The sequence below is a fragment of the Thamnophis sirtalis genome, unplaced genomic scaffold (assembly GCF_051295495.1).
Source record: "Thamnophis sirtalis isolate CommonGarterSnake01/CBP01778 unplaced genomic scaffold, rThaSir2_p1.2 scaffold_14, whole genome shotgun sequence".
Classification (NCBI taxonomy): Eukaryota; Metazoa; Chordata; class Lepidosauria; order Squamata; family Natricidae; genus Thamnophis; species Thamnophis sirtalis.
The window spans coordinates 35,113,609-35,140,935 of record NW_028261394.1 but is presented as its reverse complement, the minus strand read 5'-3'; the positions used below and the strand labels follow the sequence as shown (position 1 = coordinate 35,140,935).

At 41.9% G+C, this 27,327-nt stretch overlaps 1 protein-coding gene across 1 annotated transcript in view; it reads left to right on the top strand.

Moving 5' to 3' along the window:
* Positions 1-13,223: 13,223 nt before the first annotated feature.
* CDH11 (cadherin 11) overlaps positions 13,224-27,327 on the top strand; it is a 124,870-nt gene continuing 110,766 nt past the window's right edge. Inside the window, exon 1 of the mRNA XM_014068321.2 lies at positions 13,224-13,352. The gene's annotated coding sequence lies outside the window, so the exon portion shown is untranslated. The remainder of the gene's footprint in view (positions 13,353-27,327) is intronic.

The following is a 27,327-nucleotide window of genomic DNA, read 5'->3' as shown; positions in this document are numbered from 1 at the left end:
ATACCATAGTTTTTTGAGATTGAAGGATGCCAGTGACATGATCCACTGAACAACTGTGAACCAAACGTTGGTAAAACCGGGCACAAATCAATAAACAATTGTCTTGCTTAGCAATGACAATTCTCATCTCAACTGCGGTCACAAGAGGATGACTTTGTATATTATAGCAAGGTTGGTATCTGAAAGTAGCAGGGAGGTTTAAAGTAATCCTCTTGTCCCTATTTTGGCTTTTTGGGTAAGATCAAGTATAGAACAATGTGTGTGTTTTCAAATTAGGACTTTATTGGCTGGAATATAGCTAAGTCTGGTTATTTTCAGTTCATCTTTCTTTTTAATGATAAAATTAGCTAAAGTGGGAAGCTGGCTTCAAAGCTTTAAAACAACATCTGTATTATTCAATGGTACGAGCTCAACGCAGACAAATCACCTTTCTCTTTAAGATTTGCAAATGTGTTATCACAGATGTTGCTAACTGAAACATATCGGTGTGTGTAAGTGTGTGTATGTCTGAAAGTATGTATAAACTTCCTATGTTTATGTCTGAAGCTTATGTCACTTCAGCAACATATGAGATAATGGAATGTCTGAGCCAATCCTAGCATTCGCTTGAGATTAATGTAGCCTCCCAGGTTTTGTATATCTGCTAGAAAAACATTTGAGAGATGTAGACTTCAGAAATTCTTACCAACATATTCTTCTTAGATAGATAGACAGACAGACAGATAGACAGACAGACAGATTTTGGTCCCAAGCTGTGCAATATCATGTTCTTAGAGTCATGGTCCCATCAAAAAGGCGAGATCCATCATGAAGCTTTGTAAGAATAAGCGCTCAAGATTGAAAATTGATTGTGCTATTAACATTTGGCAGCTTTGCTGCTGTTGAAATGTTTTCTTTGGGTTTGTTTGATTGATTTGAATTTCCTGCTTCGGATTGCTGCATCTTTCTCTCTTTAACCATTTGCAGAGGAAACGGTTATAATTCAGTTGTAGAGCATGTCTTCTTCTGGGTTTAAAGTTGCTTAGAGAAATCCTGCAATTTTTTTTCTCTCTTTCAGCTCTCATTTAATTTGATGAACAATAATGCACCTTCAAAAGGGAAACGGATTTTGATGCAATTGTTACAAGGGTATTGGGAGTTTTGCTAAAACAATCTTGCTTTAGCAAAAATAAGAAAAGGGGCGCGGGGGTGGCAGCCTATTTTCCAAAGCACCAGAAGGAAGGACAAGAAGGAATGGATGGAAACTGTGCAAAGAGAGAAGCATCCTAGAACTAAGGAGAAATTCCCTGACAGTGAGAACAATCAACCAGTGGGGTAAAAAAACTTGTCTTCAGAAGTTTGCAGGTGCTCCAGCATTGGAGGATTTTAGGAAGAGACTGGACATCCACTTGTCTAAAATGGTATAGAGTCTCCTGCTTGAGCAGGGAGTTGGACTAGAAGACCTCCAAGATCCCTTCCATCTCTGTTATTGTTATTCTGTAGCATTCTTGTATTTCCTTAATGTCAAATGGCCAAGAGAGGTATCTATTTATATGTTATCCTCCTGACTTTCTTTGTATGATTTTGCCTTTAGTGGTTTCCATCTTCCCAACGAGAAATATTTTGGGATTTTCTTTTCAGATAAGGAAGTTTGAACAGCTGGAAAGGAATGTTGAAAAGATGCATAAGGAGAAACCACAACACCATCCCTTATGGCCACTGACCCTCCAGTTATAAGCAAGTCCATAAATATTGCCAAGAGACTCTCAAAAGAAATGTGCAAGGTGGAGAAAGGGAAGCCTCTTTTTTTGGCATGAAACATTGAGAGAAAACAAGGCATATTTTAACAGTACATTATTCTGACAAGGGTCAGCTTGGGAAGGAAATTCCTAAACTGTTAGCCCTTTCCAATTCTCAAGTGGGCTTTCTTGGGTTTAAAAAGAGTCCTACTGTGGTTTTAGGGGCATCCACCATTTCTGCATGGTTGATGCTTCTCAAAAGTTGATAACAATTTGCATTTTAGTTCTGTACGTATTGTTGATATAGCTGGACACAGGTTAAGTAAACCCCCATCTGGGTCTATTGATTTTGAAATGAACTATTTGTTGGAATGTCATCTCCTGCGGTGTAGCCTCAAAAGATGTCAAGGTCCTCTTCGAACATGATGGATGAACATCAGCCTCAAACTTATAACTTCTTTAGGAAGTGAAGCTGATAATACAAATGCTAACAGAGATGAGACTTTCACCAGTTTCCATCTTTGAGCTTTTGTCTCATAAAGCTAAATCAAACACCAACCAATTATTAATACCAGGTCAGAGAAGCATGTGTTCATTTGTTACTACTAAAAGGTAGGAAGGAAACTTTTCCATTATAGATCAATAACTAGTCCACTGGGCTCACGGCAGCATTTTTCCTGTATCTCGCAATCAACTTTACTCGTGTGAGTTTACAAGCAACTGATTGTGTCAAAATTTGACTTGGCATGAGGGTTTGCGCACATACTTGGGTGTGCTTGCAATTCCATGTGTGTGTACATGTCCCTTGGAATCAATGTTGACTTCTGGCAATTGCCTAGACAAGTTCTTTGCAATTTTCTTGGCAAGATTTCAAAGGTGTTTTGTCGTTGTCTGCTTAGCAATAGCAATTAGACTTATATTCCGCTTCATAGGGCTTTCAGCCCTCTCTAAGTGGTTTACAGAGACAGCATATCGCCCCCACAGTCTGGGTCCTCATTTCACCCACCTCGGAAGGATGGAAGGCTGAGTCAACCTTGAGCCGGTGAGATTTGAACCGCTGAACTGCAGATAACAGTCAGCTGAAGTGGCCTGCAGTACTGCACCCTAACCACTGCACCACCTCGGCTCTTCCTAGGCTGCTTCCTAGGGCTGAGAAGGAGAGACCGGCCCAAGGTCAATCAGCTGGCTTTGTGGCTAAGGGGGACTCTCCCAGTTTCTAGCTTGGTACCTTAACCACTAGACCAAACTGATCAACGGGCTTGTAATCAGAAAAGTCATAATGAAGAGTAGCCAATTCATGTATAAGAAATATTTGGTGGTCTTTTCCCCAAAAGGCTGGGTCATGCAGATGAAGGAGATAATTCTTTGCTCAATCTTTTAGAAACATTTCCCTGTTTCTGAAGGCTCAAGCTGATAGGACCAGAAGCAAACAGTCTCAGTACAAGAAGGTTTAAGTTTAAGTTTAAGTTTTATTTTATTTATATGCCGCCCTATTCCCTAAAAGGACTCAGGGCGGTGAACAACTTAAACAGGAAGGGGAAACATACAAGTACAAAATAGACATTTAAAATGACCAACAACCACACCTGTCGAGAGGGGAAGGGAGCTCATCAACCCTGCCGACAAAGCCAGGTTTTAACGGCTTTTCAGAAAGCAGGGAGAGAGGTGAGGGTCTAAATCTCTGCGGGGAGTTCGTTCCAAAGGGCCGGAGCTGCAACAAAGAAGGCCCTCCCCCGGGTCGTAGCCAGATGGCATTGGCTGGTGGATGGAACCCGGAGGAGGCCAACCCTGTGCGATCTAATGGGTCTTTGGGGGGTAATTGGCAGCAGGCGGTCTCTCAAGTACCCAGGTCCACTACCATGAAGGGCTTTATAAGTAATAACTAGCACCTTGAAGCATATCCAGAGACCGATTGGAAGCCAGTGCAGCTCGCGGAGGATAGGTATAACGTGGGTGTATCGAGGTACACCCACAATCGCTTGCGCGGCCGCGTTCTGGACCAGTTGAAGTCTCCAAATGCTCTTCAAGGGCTGCCCCATGTAGAGAGCATTGCAGTAGTCCAGTCTTGAGGTCACGAGGGTGTGAGTGACTGTTGCCAGCATTAAAACTCTCTATTGGTATCCTCTACAGCAGGGGTCCTCAAACCTGGCAACTTTAAGACTTGTGGACTTCAACTCCCAGAATTCTCCAGTCAGCAGAGCTCTGCTGGCTGGAGAATTCAGGGAGTTGAAGTCCACAAATCTTAAAATTGCCAAGTTTGAAGACCTCTGCTCTGCACATAAAAGCCAACAAGGCAAAAAAAAAATCCCACACCATTTAAGGGTGAGCGAAAGAGACCTAGGATTTAAATATGGCTTTATTCCTTTAGATGAACTTCTTTGGCATGTGCAATGAAAGCAACTTATCTTTCCAAGACTTGTCCTTGACTCTTTACTGATAGCCCCTGAGTGAATGTTTGAATTTCTAGAGAAAACGATTTATTTCCATCCCCTGGGTAAAGCTCTGACACCAGGGATAAAATGAATGGGCATGTCATAGATCAATTTGATTTAAAGAATGAGATGAGGTAGAAGAGGCCATTCAGGAAACAACATTGTCTCCAAGAGGAAATGATAATAGGTTTTAAAGCTTTTTTTTAAAAAAAAAACCTGGAAATATCATACTTGAATGTGTCAATGTGGCCTCTGCAGGTCTTGGAAAAAGGAGGATAAGGCATATTCTTTTTCCTAGAATTCCTCACTTGCAACTGTTTTTTGGTGGCATGCTGTCCCCAACCTCAAAATAACTTCTAGTCTTCAATACCAACACTTTGACAGACATGTTCTCCGATTCCTTTTGAAGCTATCCAAGATAGAAGATAGAATAATAGAGCTGGAAGGGACCTTGGAAGTCTTCTAGTCCAGGGGTCACCAACCTTTAGTGGACCTCAGGGACCACTAAATTCATAATTTTAAATCCAGCAGACCACTAATATGATCTGCCTAATGACTGGTTGGATGGGTGTAGCTACATGATCATGTGACTGGGTGGGCATGGCCAACTTGATGTCACTCATGTCGAGGGGTGCCTCGCTGGCCTCTACTCGCCCCTCCCCTCCCAGCCACTCCTTGCCTGACCGTCCGGGATCCTTAGGGCCCCGACAGGAAGCAGTTGTTGGAGCTAAGCAGCCACCATGAGAAAGAGTTGGCAAAACAGCTCAGTTCAAGTTGGATCTGACCAGAAAGGAGGCTCAGTGGGCTAAGATGGTTAGCCAGTTCCAGGCCATGATGCAATTCTACTAAAACAAGGTCCTCTGGTTCTTTGTCACCAGCGGCACTTCCACCCAGCCTTCCCCTAAAGCCCTGCACCAGGAGGCTGAAGCGGACCCCATGTTGGAATTTCTGACCCCCCTCTGACCCCCACAAAAATACCCTGAGTTGGGAGACTCTCTGCAGCAACACAAACGTTCATTGCATGTATCCAGTCCAGCGGCCATAGTTTGAGGACCCCTAATTTAGTGCAATAAACAAATGCAAATAATTTTTCTGTAGACCACCAAAATTTTCTCATGGACCACCAGTGGTCCATGGACCACCAATTGGTGACTGCTGTTCTAGTCCAATCCTCGGCTCGAGCAGGAGACTTTATACCATTTCAGATAAATGGTTCTCCAGTCCATTTTTGAAAGCCTCCAGTGATGGAGCATCCACAATTTCTGATGGCAATCCATTCCATTGGTTGAATTGCTCTCACTATTAGGACATTTCTCCTTAGTTGTAGGTTGCTTGACCTCTTGGTTAGTTTCCATCCATTGTTTTTAGAGTTTTGGAAAATAGTTTCACTGCCCTTTCTTTGTAGGAGCCCTCAAGTAAACATCCCAGTGGGTTGATCAAAGCAACTAATTCAGGATCACAATTTGATTTCTGATCAGATAGTTCTACAATACAATACAGTACAAGTTAATGGCCATCAGAACGGTAAGGAATAACAATAGCAACAGTACTTAGAATTAAATACTGCTTCATAGTATTTTACAAGTCCCTCTAAGTGGTTTACAGAGTCAGTTTATTGCCCCCAAGAATCTGAGTCCTCATTTTACCAACCTAGGAAGGATGAAAGGGTCACCCTTGAGCCCCATCAGGATCAAACTCCTGGCAGTGAGCTGAATCAGCCTGCAATACTGCATTCTAACCGCTGCAACACCACAGCTCCTATGCCAAAGATTAATTTTGCACCTTAAAAAAATGAATTTATTGATGCAGTTTTAGGGAGTGGCTTTTTATGATAGATAGATAGATAGATAGATAGATAGATAGATAGATAGATAGATAGATAGATAGATAGATAGATAGATAGATAGATAGGGAGGGAGGATGGATAACCCTAAAATCGTTAGAAACCAGAACAGCTGTTGGTGTCAGCAGAAAAAACACCCCTGATTCTCTTTTTGACAATGTTCAAAGTAAAGCTGTCTCAAAATTGGCTTGAAAATTGGCTTGGCTAGTGAAAAGGACTTCCATTTTCTTCCCTTTACTTTCAGGATGCTTTAGAATCTCTTAAATTTCTCTTGGTGGCACTTCTGAGTTTATTGCTGGAGTAGCAGATGATACTACTGGTGGCCTTGTTGTTTTTGTGTAATGTATGTTTCCATCTGTCTCAAATCTTCCTGGCTACATATATTTTCCATTCTGAAAAAAGAAAATCACACGGAGGTGTTCTTCAGGATTAATTGCAGTAAAAATAAGATATAGATAGGGATTTGAAGGTACAATGAAAGTCAGGGCAAATATTTTGCCCAACATTCCTCTTGGAAGACTTCTCCATAACTTCTTCTCTCCTTTGAGAGCGATGTTGAGAGCAAATTTTCTTTCATCCACCTGAGCAGTGATTTCAAAAATGCAGATGTTTTCCCCCCTTTGGGACGCTACTTCCTAAGACCATGATGGCAAACCTATGGCACCTCTCTGCGGGCACACCAGCCATCTCCCCAGGTCAGCTCCACTGCGCATGCGGGCACATCTCCCATAGACCAGATGGTCTTCGGGTCTCTGTCACGCATGCGCAGGGGGCATGCGGGGGGGGGCTCACATTGCATTTTGGGGCCTTGTGCAATGCCCCAATGCCCCATTTTGGCTTCCAGGTTGGTGCAGGAGACGTTTCAGGCACAAAATGGGGCACCCCTGACACCTCATTTTGGGCCTGGAAAGCCTTCTGCACCAACCTGGAAGCCAAAAATGGGTGAGGGGTGGTGCATGGGTGGTGCATGCACAAGGGGGACGTGCGTCACAGTTGATTGTTGGAAATACCAGTTCACCAGAACCAGTAACACTTTTTACTACTGGTTCAGGTGAACAAGTCCAAACCAATAGCAATTCACCCCTGTGCCCACCTATCCTCCAAAACTTCAGAAAGCAGGACAAGAAGCAATGGATGGAAAATAATCATGGTAATGAAGATCCAACTTAAAAGGAGAAATTTTCTTGACACTGAGAACAATTGATCAGTGGTACAACTTGCCACCAGAAGTTGTGGGTGCTCCATCCCTGGAGGAACACCCTATGTCTGGAATGGCATCAAGTCTCCCGCTCGAGCAGTGGTTTGGCCTAGAGACCTCCAAGGTCTCTTCCGATTCTATTATTGTGCATTCTAAGCCATCCCTCCTAAAACTCTCCTGTTCTGCTTTTTATTCTTTCATTGTCTTCATTCATTTTCATGGCTGAAACCTTCCCAAAGCACAGCAAGACCTCAGATCTGTAATGCTAACATAACTGTCATGGAACTGCCTAATTTATTCTAGTCCCCCTGGTTTTAGAATATATATTTTATCTTATTTTGGGCTTAGGGGATATGGGGAAGAATGCAGCTTTGTCTGATTTTGGCCCTGGCTTTGGTGAGAAGAAATATATTTCTGATTTCTCCAACAAAACAATCACATACCTAGGCACAAAGGCCACCTCTGCTTTCAATCAAAGCCAAATATTTCAAGAGCTTTCTTAAGTGGATAGTTTGGTTTAGAACCATTACAGAACCACCAAGGAGTAATCTGAAGTTCTAGCTAACTAAATCCTTTTCAAACAAGATTCCCCTTTCTTTTTTCCTGGACGATAAGTACATTCGTGTTTTTTTAAAAAAAATGCTTCTCAGACACATTCCTTCCTTTCCCAGAGAGGCTCCCTTGGGTGTTTTCCTCTCACTTAAAGATTAACCATCTGGACCTCCCATAACTGTTTATCTGTCTATATTCAAGAATATGCAGTTTTCCTCCTCCTTCATTGTAACTTTTTAATAACTTCAGAATCAAAGGAAGCTTCATCCAGGGCACTTAAATGACTGGCATACACTGAATAGGAAAGCTCATTTGTAATAATCTCTATTGCCCTTTAAAAAAATAAAATAAAAGTTGTTAGTCCCCAGATTAACAAAACAGAAGGGGTTTTGCCCTGTGATTTGTGGTTGAAATCCAAAGAGCCCTACTTATTTATTTGTTTATTTGTTTGTTGATGTCACCCTTCTCATGCAAATCTGGGTGGCCTTAGACAATACAAAAACACTTCATGAAAGTTAAGATTAAGTAATTTGTTTAACTACAGTGATTTGCTTAGCAACCATGGCAAAAGAGGCTGTAAAATTGTGCACAACTCACTTAACAACCATTTTGTTTAGCAATCAAAATTCTTGTCCCAACCATAGTTGTAAGTTGTGGTTGTAAGAAGAGCCTCAGTGGTTAGAATGAAGCACTGCAGGCTACTTCTGCTGACTCCCGGCTGCCAGCAGTTTGACAGTTTGGGTCTCATTGGCTCAAGGTTGACTCAGCCTTCCAACCCTCCGAGGTGGGTAAAATAAGGAGCCCAGATTGTTGGGGACAATAGGCTGAGTCTGTAAACTGCTTAGAGTGGGCTGTAAAAGCACTGTGAAGCTGTAATCTAAGTGCTGGTCCTATTGCTATACCCTGTATTGGGGAGGTGGGGGAACAGCAACAGTGTGCAAAGCAATTGAAGACATGGATGGATGTACCTGGATTGTCCCGCACCCCTGAGTTAGCCTGTTGTAATTAGCTTATAGATTATTCAATGCATACAATGGGGGTCAGAGATGTGTCTTGTGTTACTATGCTAAATGCACATGGTTTGAAGGTCCCTGTACTTGAGAGTACATGCATTTATTGTGCAAAGCTACATCTATATTCTTCTGCTACTCTTTGATGCAGAGTATTGCCCTCCAGTATTCCATACTTTGTCCTCCCCCCCCCCCCCGTTACTCCTTCTCAATTCAGGAAAGTAGTTGCGGCATGCTAAGACAATGAATCAATGTATGTCCTGTAGCTCTGCAAGAGAAGAAGTGTAATCCTGCTTATTTTTCCATGTTTATCAGGTCATCATCTCTTAGATTCATAGCATGATGGTCAAAATGGACCTTACTCCATGCAGAGTCTGCAGAGTGGGATAAAATTAATCAGAAATGTTCACCTGATGCTTACATATCTTAAGTGGCATGCCTTGTAGTGCTCTATTAATCTATAAATATAATGGCGCAATATTATGATTTTTTTTTCTTAAGAGTTGACTCAACTCTCTAATTTTCATTTTCTGCACTTTCCACTAGGTCTGTATAGGCATTGACTCTCAAATACCACTGCTATAATCTTTGCTGTTTGGTATCAGGGCCACTGGGACCATTATTTTGGATTAAGGGATGATTTGAAGACCAGTTTGATCTCCTGATTATGCATGATGTCCAAAACTGGGAGATCATCTCTTCTAGTTCCACCTTAGGCACTAAGTCAGCTGGGTGACCTTGAGCCCTAGGAAGAGGAAATGGCAAGCCACTTCTGAAAGCTTATTAAGAAAATGGGACTTATTCAAGCAGTTGCCTGGAGTCAACTTGGACTCCAGGACACGGACACACACACACACACACACACACACACACAAACCAGTAATGGTATTCTATTCTCTTCACTAAACATTTGGTAGCAGGAGCGTGCACGTTCGGGCATGCATGGAACCTTCCATGATGATGTCAGGATAGGTGGGTGGAGCCTCACGCTACCACCACTACCAGTTCGCCTGAACCGGTGCAAACCAGCAGCATTCCATCTCTCTCCCTCTCCCTCTCCCTCTCCCTCTCTCTCTCTCTCTCACACACACACACACACTCACACACAAACTAACCAAATTGGGGGGACTTTAGTATCGGGGATACTTGTATCATCTTTTTTTTAATGTGTTATTCTACGTGGCTTAATGGGAAATGCTACTTTTAGATAAGGCTAATTGATCACATATCAAATTGTCAGATTTGGGTATTAGGTAAAATAAGGATGAATGGCTTATTTTAGACCTGTCACATCTCTGAAAGTATGCACAATATTGTGAATTCTGAACATTCCAAGTTTGCTTTCCAATTGGGTCCTTTGGAAGGTACTGGAAATGGTCTGGTCTCAAAGTGGGTCAGTCCTGCCTCAGAGCAAAAGTCAAAATGGTTCCGTTTGAGGGCAGGTCACTTTGATCCACCCTGAATAACTCATTTCAAGATTGGGTTATTTCAGTCTCAATGTGCTCCGCTTTTCAGACCCCTGTCCTTGTACATATATATCAAAAGTGACAGACACAATGAATCAGGATCATGTGTTAAGTTGCAATTAAGAAGATATATTGCTCAAGCCTCTGCACAAGAATCTAGTCAACTAATGTTCAATGATTAATTGGTGGTAGATAAGGGTCAACGGAATTCAAGAAGGGTTAGACATAGACCATTTGTGGAAACATAAGGACTCTAGACTGATGACTAGCTTAACTCCGCTCCGCAGCTCTGCCTGTTCTTCTCCTATAAAATAAATCTAAAAATGTGGAACTAAGGAATGTCTCATGACATGGACAGTTAGATAAATTAGACAGACAGATGAGAGGGAGGGAGGGAGGGAGAAAGAGACGGACAGCAGAGACAGACAGACAGATACCAGTTGTCCTCTTATTATTTTTGGTACTATTCTCCCAGTTGTCCTTTCCCTTGAGATTTTTATGTAAGAGGACCATGTGTTCATTATAATAAAAACAAAGCAACAAATCTCTCAATAAATACAGATCTACCATTGAGAAAAGCCTAACTTTATTTTATTTCCAATGCACTGGTTTAATAACAATAGCAATGGCACTTATATACCCCTTCACAGTGCTTTACAGCCCTCTACAAACGGTTTACAGAGTCAGCCAATTGCCCCAACAATCTGGGTCCTCATTTTACTGACCTCAGAAGAATGGAAGGCTGAGTCACCCTTGAGCCTGATGAGATTCGAACTGCCAAATTGCAGTCAGTAGGCAGTCAGCAGAGATAGCCTGTAGTACTGCACTGTAACTAACCACTGTGGCAGCATGGTTCTTAATGATCTTAAAATGCATATTTTAGTTGTGTACTGACACCATTCACATATAATTCTGTCACCTGCAATTCTAAAGAATATAGATCAAGAAAAGATTGGATCAACAGCTGATGGTCATACAGTTGGTCTCTTTAACCCTTCACACTTTACAAGGTCGTATCCCTATGTCAAGTAGTGTAAAACTGGAAGATGTGGAGAGACCAAAGAATTTCCAAGAGTATGACTGAATAGTCATGACTAAATGGACATCATCATCATCTTCTTCTTCTTCTTCTTCTTCTTCTTCTTCTTCTTCTTCTTCTTCATCATCATCATCATCATCATCATCATCATCATCATCATCATCCCTTTGTCATGACAACTTCTTCTGAATAAATAATATTTTAGGGAAGATAGATTGCCTTGGATGTTTTTGTTATTTATTATTTGTTTGTTTGTTTCTTGTATCCTGCCTTTATTATATTTACAAGTAACTCAAAGTTGTGAACATCTTCAACAAATATCTTCCTCCTCCTATTCCCCCCCCAACAACAACCCTGTGAGGTGGGTTGGACTAAGAGAGAGGGACTGGCCCAAAGTCACCCAGCTGGCTTTCCTGGCTAAGACTGAACTAGAACTCACAGTCTTCTGCTTTCTAGGCTTAGAGCCTTAACCACTTGACCAAACTGGCTCTTATCCTCTTTATGCTTGTTCATCCCCTCCTAAAAGTTTTCACAATATAATCAAAGAGTTCAAAGTCTGTATCACAAGAGGAATTCACCAGAAAACCAAGAGACAAAGCAGTTTGTTTGCAGCTTGGTTCGGGGATAAAATCCTATGTCAGATTTCCAGTAAGAAAGGTAGAACATTTAGATCCGACAGGCAACAGTCAGGATTTGAGGGCAGTTGGGCAAGTCTTGGAAGGAAGGTACAGATGGTGTCACAAGGTGTCTCAAAAGTTGTCCTAACCCCTGAGTGCCAACAGGTAGACTTTACACAGTCCTCATAGCTGCATGGTGGCGAGATGGCACAGTGGTTGGAGTGCAGTACTTGTAGACTACTTCAGCAGACTGCTAGCTGCAGTTCGGCAATTCAAATCTCACCGGCTCAAGGTTGACACGCCTTCCATCCTTCCAAGGTGGGTCAAACGAGGACCCAGATGCTGACTCCGTAAACTGCTTAGAGAGTGCTGTAAAAGCATTATAAAGCGGTATATAAGTCTAAGTGTTATTGATATTGCATGGTGCTAGCTATAGCCAATTGCAGAATGGGGGCTATCTGGGATTGTATCTAGAGCCTTGAATGCTCCATTTTTTTCTCATAAGGTCTCAGGGCTCTTCCAAGTAACCAGATACACTCCTGCCTTTCTGCTTTTTTGCATGTTTACTTTGTATTGAGGATGCCCTCATGGCTGAAGCGACTGCATCTTCAGATCAGGCTAAGAATCTGGGTGTGAAAAGTCAGGAATTATGAATATATATATATATGAATCCAGGGCTAGAAACTGTCGAGTACATCACCCCCCCCCTTTGCTTCCCAAAATCAGCTTGCCTTTTGTGTCTGTGCTTCTCATCCTCTTCCTCAGAGGAAGATCAGTCGGAGAAAGCCAAGCAGCCCCTTTTCTCTTTGAAATGTTGCCTCCAACACATGAGAACCTTCTCTCGGGGGTGGGTGGGATGAATTTTAGCAGCCCTCATTACAAAGAAGGGGGTTTAGAGTTTGGAAAGAAAAGGAAAGAAAAAATGTCTGAATTGGAACAGGGAACCCACCAGAAATGGAAAAAAGAACTAAGCCTGGAGCGCAAACTGTGTTAGAGACCCAACATGCCTGGGACAAGGGGCTGATCCGCTGCCTCCTTATTGCTTGTTCTCCGCCAGGCATCCTGGTTAATATTTACCCCCAAGTCAAATCTGCCTTGCAAAAAAAAAGCAAACAAGGGGGAGAAAGAGAGGCACCCCATGAAAAAAAGGAAAGGGGGGGCCAACGTTGAGGTTACCCCAGCTCTTCCCGGCAGAAGAAGCCCAAGCAGAGCCTCCAGCCTTCTCCCTTTCTCTCTCCCCCGCTTTCCCCCTCCCCCTGTGCCTCCCTCCTCCCCCCCCCCCCAGCGCTCGCTCTCTCTCTCTCTCTCCTTCCACTAGCTCCAAGCCTCATTCAGCCGCGTTGCCAGCGGAGTGGAATAGGCTGGAGAGCGAGCGAACCAGCAGACACTGCGCCTCTACTTGTGAATGGGACTCGTCTGCTCGCCTTTCTCCAGAGGTGATCCGGAGAGATCGAATCTGGGACCGCCAGATTTCCAGGTAACGGCTGTCTTCCCGACGGCCCTCGGGGGCCCCCCTAAATTTCTGGGGAAGGGGGGGTTCTTTCTTAAATTCTAGGCTCCTTTGAGACGGGTTTGGAAAGAGGAGGAGGAGAGAGAGGGAGGGAGCGCGAAAGACCGGGGATGGAGAGGGGGAATTCCGCCTGCTCTGCACAGCCGACGGGGCAGAAGGATGCTGCGGAAAGGAGTTGGACCAGAGCTTTGGGGTTCACCCCAGCCACCAAGGACGTAGGGAGGAGCAGGGAGAGAAGCAGGGGGAAAGCTTGGGGGGGCTGGAAAGTGCCTTGCAGCCCGACACGGAGCTTAGTGGGAAGGGGGGATCGCTAGGCGAGAAGGGCTGGAGAGGATGAAATAGGCGCAGGGCAGACTCGGAGGCTGAAAGTGAAGCCCTGGAGATCTCTGGGGAGGAGGCGTTGGGGGTTCGCCGCCCCACTTCCTCTGTTCGTGTGTGTGTGTGTGTGTGTTTGTGTGTGTGTGTGTGTGTGTGTGTGTGTTTCTGTGTGTGTGTGTGAGAGAGAGAGAAAGTGAGCTCGGGAGATTTCTTTCTTTCGTTCCTTGGTTTTGGCACCCGCGAACCATCGTTGGCCGAACGGGGCTAGCGGAGCTCTTAAGAGAGGTTCAAGACCATCGAAATCGGCGCAACGAATCCAGGCGTTGGAAAGGGATGGTGCGTGCGTGGCACCAAAGGCATCTTGAGTTCTCTCTCTCTCTCTCTCTGGGTTGCTCCAATCCCCCGCCCTTCCCCCTCGGACTACAAAGCCCATCTTTTAAGTTCTCGATTCCGCCGTTTTCTTTCTGGGTGCGCGCGCTTGGTATGTTTGTGTGTGTGCGCGCGCGCCCCGCGCGCGCAGCTCTGAATCTCCGGCGGCGGCTTTTGCAAAGCCCACTCGAGACTGCGCGTTCCGATGAATGGCAACCCCGTAGAGGAAAGAAAGCGGTGCCACTCCGGATCTCTTCTTGGGGGAGGTGTGTGTGTGTGCATGCGGTGGGGGTGTGTGTTGATTTTTGGGAAGGGACAGGATCTCAGTAGGAAAGGCTTCGAATCCAAATATTCTCCGTGCAGATGGGGGTGCAGGAAGACGGGAAAGCGGCCAGACGTTTCCCAAAACCGGGATTCGGAAGATTCCCCCTCCCCACCCCATCAGAGAGACTTTTATTCTGGTTTGGCCAACGGCTCCATTCTTGCTCCCAACCGCCTCTGTATGTGTGTGGCTTTGGTCAGAAAATCGTTATACCCTTTGGCTGATCTTTAGGAAATCTGAGCCACGGCGAAGGTGGGAAGAAGAAAGCTGGCTCAGAAAGCTCTTTGGTCCCACTGCATAACGGTCCTTTTTTCCTGGGAGGCCCTCAAGCGCCCCCCCCCCCAATCTTGCAATCTGACATCATCAGGAGGACAACTTTACCTTTTGGAGAGATGCCCATTGATCATCAGTGTCTTTAAATATTTATTTCACTGGGCGCTGAATGGAAAGGAGAAGCTAGTTGGGGGGGGGGGGTGTGGATGGAAGAAGAAGATGGGAGATGGTGGAGAATTCCCCTTTTTATACTTTAATTTTTTGGGGGGTTGAAAAGAAAATACTGCAACGAAGTGGTAGGGCATTTGCCCGTCAAAGACAAAGGCATGCCTTGAAGAAAACCAGGTCATTCTTGCCAAAAAACAAAAAACAAAAACCCTACCTTTAACTTCCAAATAGGAGAAGCAAACAGTTTCTACGCTCCACTTTTATTTATGTTCTCTGAACTTTGTCTTTATTTTTGCAAATGGCACAATGAGCATTTCGCAGGCAACTAATTTAAGAAATTAATTATTTTTTAATGACTTATGATCATAAAAGAGATACTCAAGTCATAGGGTTTCTGCAGATGTAGGCAGAGTCATGAAGCTTGAAAGCATTGACTGTCCTTGTTTTGTTTTTGTTTTCTCCTCCTTCTCCTTCTCCTTCTCCCCCTCTTCCTCTTCCTTCTACTTCTCCCCTTCCAACTCCCCCTCCCCGTCCTCCCCTCCACACACTTTATCCCTCTAGCACTACCATTAGTGCTTGAAAAACATACCATCCTTCTTAGATAATATATTTTGCTCTCCTCTTAATATTTGCCAAAGAGTTCAGCTTTTGTGTGACAATTAAACCTAGAGAGTGTTCTGATGATAGAACTAGTTTCAGTTCTTATTTACTTTTTTCTGTCTGTGGAAGAAAGGACTGGGAAAATGTCATGAATGGATGTGGGAACTATGCTGTTATGTGCTGCATTGGGCAGCCCGGGCATCAGCCCAATCCAAGCTAGCAAAACAGGTAATAAAATAGAGGTGAAATTTGAATGCAGGCAAAACCTGGAGATTGTGACCCTCCTTAGGGCTGCTTCAGCACATTTTAAAATGGTATGTCCCAGTCCCCAGGAAATATTTGTGGGAGTGCAGTTGCAAAACAGCTGAGCTCCCTGCAGCCTGAAAGAAGAGGAGACGATGGGGCTGCAAACTTAAAAACAAAAACAAGAGGCTCCTTGCCCATGCCAACATAGCTCCCCTTGCCTTCTTTGATTAATGTGCGGCGGTTGCGATTCTGCATTATAGAATTTCTATTTAAAACTCCCCAATTCCAATAGTGCAACCGGAGGAATAGGATGACGTGGAAACCCTATTTATACATTCCTCATTCGGGCCTGACTTTGCAGAAATGCTCAAAGTTTGCACATTTGGCTAAATTCATTAACGCCACGAACTGCTACAATCAGCATCAATAGTCCAGGAAACGATAAGAATGTAATCAAAATCATGACGGGTAATTTCTTATTGAGGACAGGGCAAGAACTACTGCAGACAGAGGTGACCTGACAAAATGTATGTTTACCATCAAGTAATCGCGTAAACAGAGAAATTTAAGCAGACACAATTCTCTCTTGTTATACTCAAGCAAATGCATACATGTATTATTCTGGCCAAGTATAATTCGTACTATATCTATCTACATATATATGGTCCTTTCCACTAATTCAATATTTGTGTTTAGATTAAAGTAATACACAATAGGAGAAGTGAATCAGAGAAAGCTGCTCTTTTTAGCTATCAAATAGAACCGTCTTGTTCTTTGTCTATTTAGGATCATTTAGGAAGAACATGGAATGGAATAATAGATTTTTGTAGAAATGCAAAGGATTTTTGGAATGTGTGTGCCCATTACTGCTTCTAATAAATTTTGAAAAATCATTTTTCTGATATGTAGCTTGTTTCTGGGAGACTGGCAGCTCAACAACTTCAGGCCTTCTTAATTGGCCATGGAATTGAGGGAAACAACCAATGTAGTGGTTGGTTGATTGATCAATTCTCTATGACAGCTATGTATGTGTATGTATGTATCCATGAGCTTTAAAACTGGTGCTATTTGTCCTCTCTGCTTTTCAACCAACTTATCTCACAGTTTCTATGAACATTTCTTGTGGGTGTCCATGGAATTCTAAGTGGGCCTCGGGATGTTTAATTACCAGTGATGCTTCTAGTTTGTTGATTCCTAATAAGATGCTATATTTAAGTTAGAAATACTAGTTGGAAAGGAACCCGTTAAATATGCCGTATTAATTTATATCGCCAGCACTCTGTAATCTTCTCATTTTTAGTCGACTTTAAGTCCCTGCCTCCTGTGCATGATTATATGGCATCAGTCAGTAAATAACCCAGCCTAAAAAGTATTTTGTCTTGGCTTCAAGTTGACAAAGTCATTATTATTGTCTTTTAAGTCAGAGCCTGTTAAAAGTAAACTTGGAAAGGGCCACAGTTTTATAATACCAGATGATTGCATCAGCTCTTGTTATTGTGCTGTTCTTGTGTTTGTTTTAATAAAGGCTCTCTCATTTCTTGGTAAAACATTCTTTATGCTTTCATGCCTTTAAGCTGTGTTAGCAAGAAATCTATACTTCGGTCTACCTTTAGTCATATATTTTTTTTAAGATCCCGAGTTTGCGATCGCCAGAGGGCGCTGGCATTCTTTTCTAGCTCAACACTCAGCCTGTCAGCATTTTAGGCCAGTGTGAAAAGCCGTTTTGTTACCACTGGTATTGTTTGTCCTCTCAAGGGAGACTGAATACAATCACGTTATGGTTCAGACTAATGCTCAGGCAGTTTGTCAGGACTAACATCTTACTCCTCCGTCTTTCTTGCATTGCTTTTGGACTTGCATTACTCCACCCTCAAGAGTTTTCATTGAACTGGTGGGGTTTTGATAGCCTGGTGTGGCTGAGGAATGGAGGACCGGTAGTCCTTGAGGTGCAACGAGTGACCATTTGAAGTTGGGATGCTTGGCAACTGGCTCATATTTATGACGGCCGCAGTGTCCCGGGGTCACGGGATCTCCTTATGCGACCTTCTGACAACCAAAGTTGATGGGGAAGCCAGATTCACTTAACAACCGTGTGACTAAGTTAATAAAGGCAGTTATTCACTTAACACCTAGTGGCAAGAAAGGTGGTAAAATGGAACAAAATTCACGTTACAACTGTCTTGCTTAGGAAGCGAAATGTTGTGCTCAATTGAGGTTGCGAGTTAGGAATCGACCTTTGACTATCTCCCGTTCCAATCTTCCTTGGGAAGCATCTGCTCAAGAATAAAATGATCCTCAACCTCCATGCTGCCTTTGCACAAGGTGATAAAATAAGAGTAAAATAGAAATTTCTCATTGAGTCCTTTTTCAAATTAAACTCCCACCTTGACATGCTTGGTGTAATCCAAGCCATCACGTTCAATCCTGATGTGATTTATTTGCTTGGCTCTTCTATGTTAAGTGAAGCCAGTCATTGTGATCAACGTGATTTTTGAGCTTGATTTTTGATGATTTCATCGACAAATAGCTATATAGTCTTTCTAGGTGGAAGTCCAAGCATGGAGAATAAATAAAGCTCAGGTTGAATTGTTAGGCCTCCAAGCTTGTTGCAAACATTTCACTACCTAGCCTGAAATGTCTACAAGAAGAACAGAAAGTTAAGGGATTATGAAGGTGGGAATGGTCTGCTACTGCCATTTTTCTGGGCGGTCTTGGTGTAACTTTAATAAGAGTTACTATCAGAGTACCAACTAATAAACCACAGTTTAATGATAGCATTACATACGTGACTGAGAACTTTCTTTTGAGAATTTATCATGCCAAGACACTGGAACACAGAGAGTATTTTCTTTCCCTTTCTTAGTTTTGTGAGAAGCCTTTGGCCATATCTTCAGATGTTGGAAAATAGAATAATGGAAGATTTAGAAGAATGAACTCATTTTTATTATTTCTCCTACTAATGGATAAATTTCAGAAATATTCATCCTCCAAGATAACTTGAATAGTTCTAACCAAATATAATATTCCCCTGGCATTTTTTTTTAATATGAAAAGCCTCCTGGGGTTCTAAGGATGTTGATTTATTCATAATAATAAGATATATCAAATGCCTTTCCTAAGACCTTCTTGGCATCAGATCTATCTATCTATCCATCCATCCATCCATCCATCCATCCATCCATCCATCCATCCATCCATCCATCCATCCATCCATTTTTTTTAGAAATAGCAGAAGTTTGAGGGGAATTTATTGTATAAATACTTTCAGAATATGAAAGAAGGTTAATTGAGCCCTTTAATTATATTGGAAGGGATATTCCATTTCTGTAGTAGCAATCAATCTTTATGGATTATAGAAGCTTGGTTCAGAAAAGGTTTCAATGAAATTATACGGTGCTGCTTTGGGGGGCTCATAGTCATTATAGGATGAAAACAGCTTTCACACAGCAGCAACAAAAAAAAAAGGTTAGCATGCTTGATGGAGAATGTGGTTCAGTGTCAGATTCTTCTTTTGAAAGACAGAATAAGATGGATTTTTAGGCATTTTCTTCTGAGGCAGGGAAGTGACATGATGTCAGGAAAACTCTTTTTTTTTACTACCAGTTCTGGGGGTGTGGCTTTGTGGGTGCGACAGGGGAAGGTTACTAACCGCTAACCTGCTTTCCAGCTCCATTCTCCTGTTCAGGGCAACAAAAAAAGATCAGCTGGGATGCAGTGGGGGGCGGGGCCAGCCTATTTGCCGGTTCTCCGAACTACTCAAAATTTCCGCTACCGGTTCTCCAGAACTGGTCAGAACTGGCTAAATACCTCCTCTGATTCCCACTGAATACTATGGAGTGGTGTTCTTGTGTGTGTGATGTCCAAAGAGAAATTAAAAACCACATGTACTTTTACGAAGCATTGATCTTCATTGATATTAACTGTTAATACATCTCATTTAGAAGCTCTGATTATTGAGTGAAAAAAAAGGGAAAAGCTTTTCATTGCAGGTAGTCCCCGACTAATGAGCACAATTGAGTCCAACATTTCTGATGCTAAGCGAAACAGTTGTTAAGGGAGTTTTGCCCCATTTTACGACCTTTCTTGCCACAGTTGTTAAGCGAATCCTGCTTCCCCCTGGACTTTGCTTGTCAGAAGGTCATAAAAGAGGATCACATGACTCCGAGACACTGAAACTGTCATAAATGTGAGTCAGTTGATGAGCATCTGAATTCTGATCACGTGACCATGGGGATGTGACAAGGATCATAAATGTGAAAAATGGTCATAAGTCACTTTTTTCAGTAACTTTGAAAGGTCAGTAAATGAACTGTTGTAAGGCGAGGACTATCTGGATGCTAAGTCAAGAAGAAACGATCTAAGCCTCCATTAATTTCATGTCTCATGCAATTTGCCTCTGAACCTTGTGCAATCCAGGCACAATAATTCATAACAAAGGATTAGTATTTATTGGGGGGTGTGCTAACTTAATGAAGATGAGTGAGCATGGGTAGGCAAATCCATGACCAGGTCTGTTCACACAGTGATTTTGCACTTTTGACCATTCACTGCATCCCAAGAGCCTTGATGGGACCCTTGCATGACTAAATCCAGATCATGTTATCTACCTGGTTGGTAAAAGGTAAAGGTGAAAGTTCCCCTTGCACACATGTGCTAGTCATTCCCAACTCTGTTTCAAAGCCAAAGAGCCAGTGTTGTCTAAAGACAAAGATGTCTAAAAAGGTCAAGTGGCCAGCATGACTAAATGCTGAAGGTGCACGGAACGCTGTTGCCTTCCCACCAAAGGTGGTTCCTGTTTTTCTACTTGCATCTTCACATGCTTTCAAACTGCTAGGTTGCCAGAAGCTGGGACAAGTAACAGGAGCTCACTCCATTATGCGGCGCTAGGGATTCGAACCGCTGAACTGCCAACCTTCTGATCGACAAGCTCAGCATCTTAGCCACGGAGCCACCGTGTCCCTCGATTGGGTTATAGATATTAATAGGATGCTGCTATTTCATAGTTTCAAGTGAAAAGACATCAGCAACAATGTGGCAAGTTTAAATATGGAGGTATGTTTTCCTCCTTGGAAATGTAATTAGAAACCTAATCTCTAAATTGCATATAATAATATTCAGCAAACAAAATAATAACATAGTTTTGAACTAACATTTCCATTTGTTCCTCCTGGTGTAAGCCAACTATTCAAATTAACTTCGCACACTTGTGAATTTTCTCATTCAGTTCAATGGAGCAAATGCAATATCTGCAATATTGCTGAATGAGAATAAGTGTAAGAATATGAAAAGAAATCAGAATATGGGGAGAAAGCTTCTATTTAGTTGTATATGGACATTTTGGATAGCTGGTAACATCTGCATATGTTAAATCATAATGAGTTATTTAACCATGATTCATGGCTTAGGATACAACAGACCTTTGTGACCTAACCAACAAACCATGATTAAATCAATCCAGAGCTTAGGGCAACGTATGCATTGTGCCCATGGGCCAGATCCTGGTTTGCTTTTATTTGACAGACCAATTGAAACTCATTAGATGTGCATAAATCATAGCTAATTTGTTCCTTTTGTTTTAAAAGGTCTGTTTTTAGCATAAGCTTGGGTCTAACCTTGTGATTATTAGCAGACATAATTTCATTATATTTGAATGACATCTCAAAAAAGTGTCTCTTGAAAAATAAATGCATCGTCTGAGTTGTATTTCAGGGACCAATTTTTTATATGCTACTGAAGCATGGACTTAATTTAAAATGTAATCAGATCTTTGGTATTTAAAATATCTGAAATATCAATGTTCTCCCTATTTTTCCAGTAAATAAAAATGTGTGTGTACATGTACACCAGAGGTGGGTTGCTGCCGGTTCAGCCTGGATCAGCTGAACTGGTATAGTGGTTGGAGGTTCCACCCACCCGCCTGGACGCTTCTGCACATGCGCAGAAGTATCACATGAACATATGATATGCAGGACCGCATCCGAACTGGTAGTAAAAAAATTAGCAACCCACCTCTGATGTACACACACACATATATACATATATCTTTGTCACGCTCTCTGTCAGACATACATAAACACATACACACACACATACACAATCACCTCAGTAAAAAGTTAAGAATAAAAGCAGTTTATATTGGAGAAGTTATTTTGTTCAAAGTAATTGCTGATAACATGTTTGCAACAATATTTCTAAGAGAAAAGTAGCAGAATCTTAGAAAATAGCATTTTTGTTACCTAAGAAACTTTTGTGGGCCACGGGGCCAACTGTCAGTCAGATGCTTGCAGCAAAATGAAATGGAAAACAAAACAAGAAATGCAAAACACAGATAAACAACTGATAAAGTGGGTCGCCTGAAACTTAAGGCAGCAACTGTAAACTTCCATATGTTTTTTTTATTCCAGAAAGCCCCAGGGATGACAAGATAGAAGGTAGTAAGCAACATCTGGAACACAATTGCTTCCCCTTTTAATGTAGTGCCCCGAGATTCTCTCTTCTGGTGCATTTCTTACTTGGTACACAGTCAGGCCTACCATGTTCTTAAAATCATCATCCTGAATATCTTTATAAGATATTTCAAGCCAGGGACAATGATATTTAAGTCTGGTTTAAACCAGGCTGGTTTAAACCGGTAATTCGTCTTCAACATAAATATCTCTAAGATTATTTGTCAGAAGTGTGTGAATTTGCTTGAATATAAGCTATAACTGTGATGCAAATTCATATAAGGGTAAACCAAAATGGTATTAGATAGTTTAAAAATTACCTAAATTAATTAAATTAGCTTGACTCAGCCTTCCATCCTTCCGAGGTCTGTAAAATGAAGACCCAGTTGTTGGGGGCAATAGGCTGACTGTGTAAACTTAGAGAGGGCTATATAAAGCACTGTGAACCAGTATATAAGTGCTATTGTTATTAAAAATGCTATTTGGTAATTGGGGATGAGTAACACCCTCTAGAGTTGGACACAACTGGACAAGGGGAAATCTTTCTCTTTACTTTTATTAGGTAATTTATAATTTTGTGACTTTTTGTGAATATCCAGTCATTGTCTTTACATGTTGTGTAAAGCAAATTATTATCTTAAATCATGATCTTGTTTGTTAAACATAGTTTGCTCTGTAACTGGAACCAATTGTTAGCCATTTGTTAGGGTTTGACAGGTTGTATAAATGACTTAATATAGTAGACCAAGATTTAATAGTATTTAAAAGTATTTAACTAAGAACAGAGTTGGAAGGGACCGAGGAGGCCTTCTAGCCTAATCCCTTGCTCACCCTATACCATTCAAGATAAGTGGCTTTCCAATCTCTTCTTATAAGCCTCCGGTGATGAAGCACCCACAACTTCTGAAGTCAAGCTGTTCCATTGATTAATTGTTCTCACTTGCCACGGAATGTCATCTCAGTTCTAAAGTTGCTTCTCTCCTTGATTAGTTTTCATCCATTGCTTCCTGTCTTGCCTTCTGGTCCTTTGGGGAATGGCAGCCCCTCAAATATTGAAACATTGCTGGTGTATCATGTCACCCCAGTCCTTCTTTTTCCCTAGGCTAGACATACCCAGTTCCTGCAGCCGTTCTTTGTTTTATGTTTTAGCTTCCAGCCCCTTAATCATCTTTGTCTCTAATACTAATCTGAGTTTGGAGTGTGATGTGCATTTAACCATTTTATGATGGAAGGTCATCCTTGAGAAAATTTATCCATGTACTTGCTAAGAATTGATGCTGACTTGGTGACATAAAATAAGTCAGTAATGGAAAAGGGCTCTGAAATTTGCTAGCTCTCTAGTTAGGTCTTAGCCCATGCAATTTCATTATTCAAGATCCTGTTTTCCTGATTATCTCCAGCAAAGCAATTATTTTGCATGCTGGTTTCCAGCCAGATGTGCCATAAATTATGGCAGTAATCCACCCTCAGTTTTCCATCCCCCTGTTCCTCTTTAGATAATGAAAATCAAATTTGGGCCATGCATGCAGATATTTAAATGTTTAAAGAACCATGTTTTTTTAAAAAAACATCTTCTTTTGCAAACTTCAGTTAACTTCAAAAGTAATAGAATCTTCATGGATATGATAAAAGCTTTTGAGCTTTTTACCTGGGAGCAGAGTTGTGATTTGGGATAACAATATTTATTTTAGTTCTTCCCAAATGAGTGAGCTGAAGAATAGTTGCAGGAATTGGGTATGTCTAGTGTAGTGAAAAGGACTAGGAAGACATGATAGCAGTGATCTAATATTTGAGGGGCTGCCACAAAGAAGAGGGGGAGTCAACCTATTCTCCAAAGGACCAGAAGGCAAGACAAGAAACAATGGATGGAAAAATAATCAAGGAGAGAAGCAACCTAAAACGGAGAAATTTCCTAACAGTGAGAACAATTAACCAGTAGAACAGCTTACATTCAGAAATGGTGGGTCTCCATCATGTGAGGCTTTTAAGACAGCCACTTGTCTGGAGTAGTACAGAGTCTCATGCTTGAGAAGGGAGTTGGACTAAAAGACCTCCAAGGTCCCTTCCAATCCTGCCATTCTATTAGAGTAAGAACCCCATTTTCACGGAGAGAAGCAACTAGAACTAAGGGGAAAAAAATTCCTAACAGGGAGAACTATTAACTAGTGGAACAGCTTCACTTCAGGAGTTGTGCATTCTCCACCACCGGAGGCTTTTACGAAGAGACTGGACAGCCATTCGTCTGAAAGGGTATAAGATCTTGAGCAAGGGGTTGGACTAGAAGACCTACAAGGTCTCTTCAAACTCTGTTATTCTGAACCACAAATTTATTTTTGTGGAGTAAAATTTAACTGAAGTATGTAAGTTCCTGGTTATTAGTAAAACACTGGGGTGGAAATAGACTTGGAACTCCAATTTCTTGGATGTTTCAGTCTAGAGTTCCTGGCATCCTTGAACTGTTGGAATGAGAGTTGCCTTCCAATACATCATAAAAAATTGAAGACATGGAAGCCTGGGAGACATCCTTTAATCCTTGAAGTTAACAGCATTTTAATATCTGTCACCCTTCTGGCTTTCCCCCTACTCCTTCTATTTCTTTTAACTACAGTGTGATCTGGTCCTCAGCCCCGATAATATTCCCCACCACCACCACCACCAAGTGTTCTTCCTTCTCTTGAAAGATTTCTTATTCAAGGTGTCAATCAAACTTTTTCCTTGAATTCTCATCATCAAAATAATATAAAATCTGTCACTCTCTCTATCCTTGCTCTGAGAGATTTACTGAGAGATTGCAGATTGCCTGCTTCAAAAGAGGAGGGTGGGAAGGCAAGAAATGTTTCAAGGAATGAAACCAGAAGTTTTAAAAGTATCATTATAAAATAAGTGTGTGTGTGTGTGTGTGTGGATCAGTTTCCATATGGTTTCTTTGCAGGAGCAAGTTTAAAACACATCAAAGTGCTAGCTCAACCTCAAATAAGGAACTTCATACACTTTTTGCAAGCCCATTGATTCTGTCACCTTGGTGGTTTAATATACATACAGTATATATATTTAGGTAAGGTAAAGGTTCCTCTCGCACATACATGCTAGTTGTTCCTGACTCTAGGGGGAGGTACTCATCTTTGTTTCAAAGCTGAAGAGCCAGCGCTGTCCGAAGATGTCTCTGTGGACATGTGGCCAGCCAAAGTCGCACGGAACACTGTTCCCTTCCCACCAAAGGTTGTTCCTATTTTTCTACTTGCATTTTTTATATTTTGAACTGCTAGGTTGGCAGAAGCTGGGACAAGTAATGGGAGCTCACTCCATTACGCGACACTAGGGATTCGAATCACCAAACTGCTGACCTTTCTGATCGACAAGCTTAGCATTTTAGCCACTGAGCCACTGCATCCCCATATATATATTTACATGCAAAATAATTGCAATTATGAGGTTAATAAGATTGTTCCTTGTGATTAACCACACAAAAAGGTCTTAAAAGAACAAAATATTTCATGATCAAGACATTATTTTTTAAATAGCATAGGATCTTAGAGCCCATGTATTCCGATCATAAGCATAATTATTCCAGTTGATTTCAGCAGAATTATTCTCTTGTATAACAGCATTCCCTCGCTATACATTTCGAGTTAATTTAAAATCTGCACTAAGGTGAAAACCAAATCTGATTTGGCATTGAGAATGGTGCTAAACTCAAATAACATTTCTGTTCTATTTCCTCATCTCCCACCTCCTATGATTCATTTAGTCCTACATTTAATGCCAAGTGCAATGCATTTTAAATTTAACACCCCTCTTTCTATATACATAATGTAGATGTTCCTGTGCACTAATGTTAGTTTAATGTCCCTGTGAAACTGGGCCAGAGATAAGCTTGGTTGAAATAGTTCATGTAATAACAAAAATGCTAAGTACCATATATCTTTTGTAGAGATGTAATGAGTAGGGTAAATGAGTCTTTGAGGATTTTACTCAGTTAGTTGTTACTGGCTACAGAGGGCGGGATTCATTTCTGTTTCAAGGCCACTGAGCTAGCAGTGTTCTAAGACATTATGATCACATGCTGTTCAAGTAGCCAGCATGATGTTATAGAGCACTGTTATCTTCCCACCAATGTGGTACCTATTTATCTACTTGCATTTATATGTTTTAGAATTCCTACTTTGGCAGGAGCTGGGGTGAGGATAGGAGCTCATCCTGTCGCATGGCACTCGGGTCTTGACCCTGGGTTAGCTGCTTTCCAGATGACAAGCTCACCCTCTTACCTGCTGAGCCACCATTCCTCCCCAATGTGATTGGCACTTTTTCTCAAATCAATGCATTTAGAGAGTGGTGGGATTCAAAAAAACTTACTACCAGTTCTGTGGTTGTGGCTTGGTGGGGGTGGTGTGGCTTGGTGGAGGTGGCTTGGTGGGTATGGCACACTCTGGGGGAAGGATACTGTAAAATCTCCATTCCCTCCCCACTCCAGGGGAAGGATACTGTAAAATCTCCATTCCCTCCCCACTCCAGGGGAAGGATACTGTAAAATCTCCATTCTTACCCCATTTCAGGGAAAGGATAGTGTAAAATCTCCATTCCCACCCATTCAGCTGGGACTCGCGAGATGAGGGCAGGGCTCCATCAGAGGTGGTATTTACCGGTTCTCTGAACTACTCAAAATTTCCGCTACTAGTTGGTTCTCCAGAACTGGTCAGAACCTGCTGAATATCACCTCTGGTTTAGAGTCAGAGTAGCAGAGGCCAATTCCATGGGATACCTGTAATCGCCATGTTTCAAGTAAATTTAAAAAATAAATAAATTACTGGAGCCAGTTTGCTGTAGTGGTTAAGGCACGAGGCTCGAAACTAGAAGACAGTGAGTTCTAGTCTAACTTTAGGCATAAAAACCAGCTGGTACACTTTGGGTTAGTTACTGTCTGTAATCTACCAAACAGTGGGTTTTTTGTGTGTAGAGGAAATAGGAAGAGGAATTAGTATTAGGTAAATTTGCCACCTTGGGTTATTTATAAACATTAACAAAGGTGGGTAAAAATCAATCAATCAAATAAATGAAACCTCAGGTGCTCAGGTTTTTTTTAAATCATTAAGGTTAGTAAGCAGGTATATAATTTGAGCTGAGTTGCTCCATCATAAAAACACCATACATAGTAATTAATGTTTTCTCCTTTTTTATTAGGCTTGCTGCAGGTAGGTGGGGG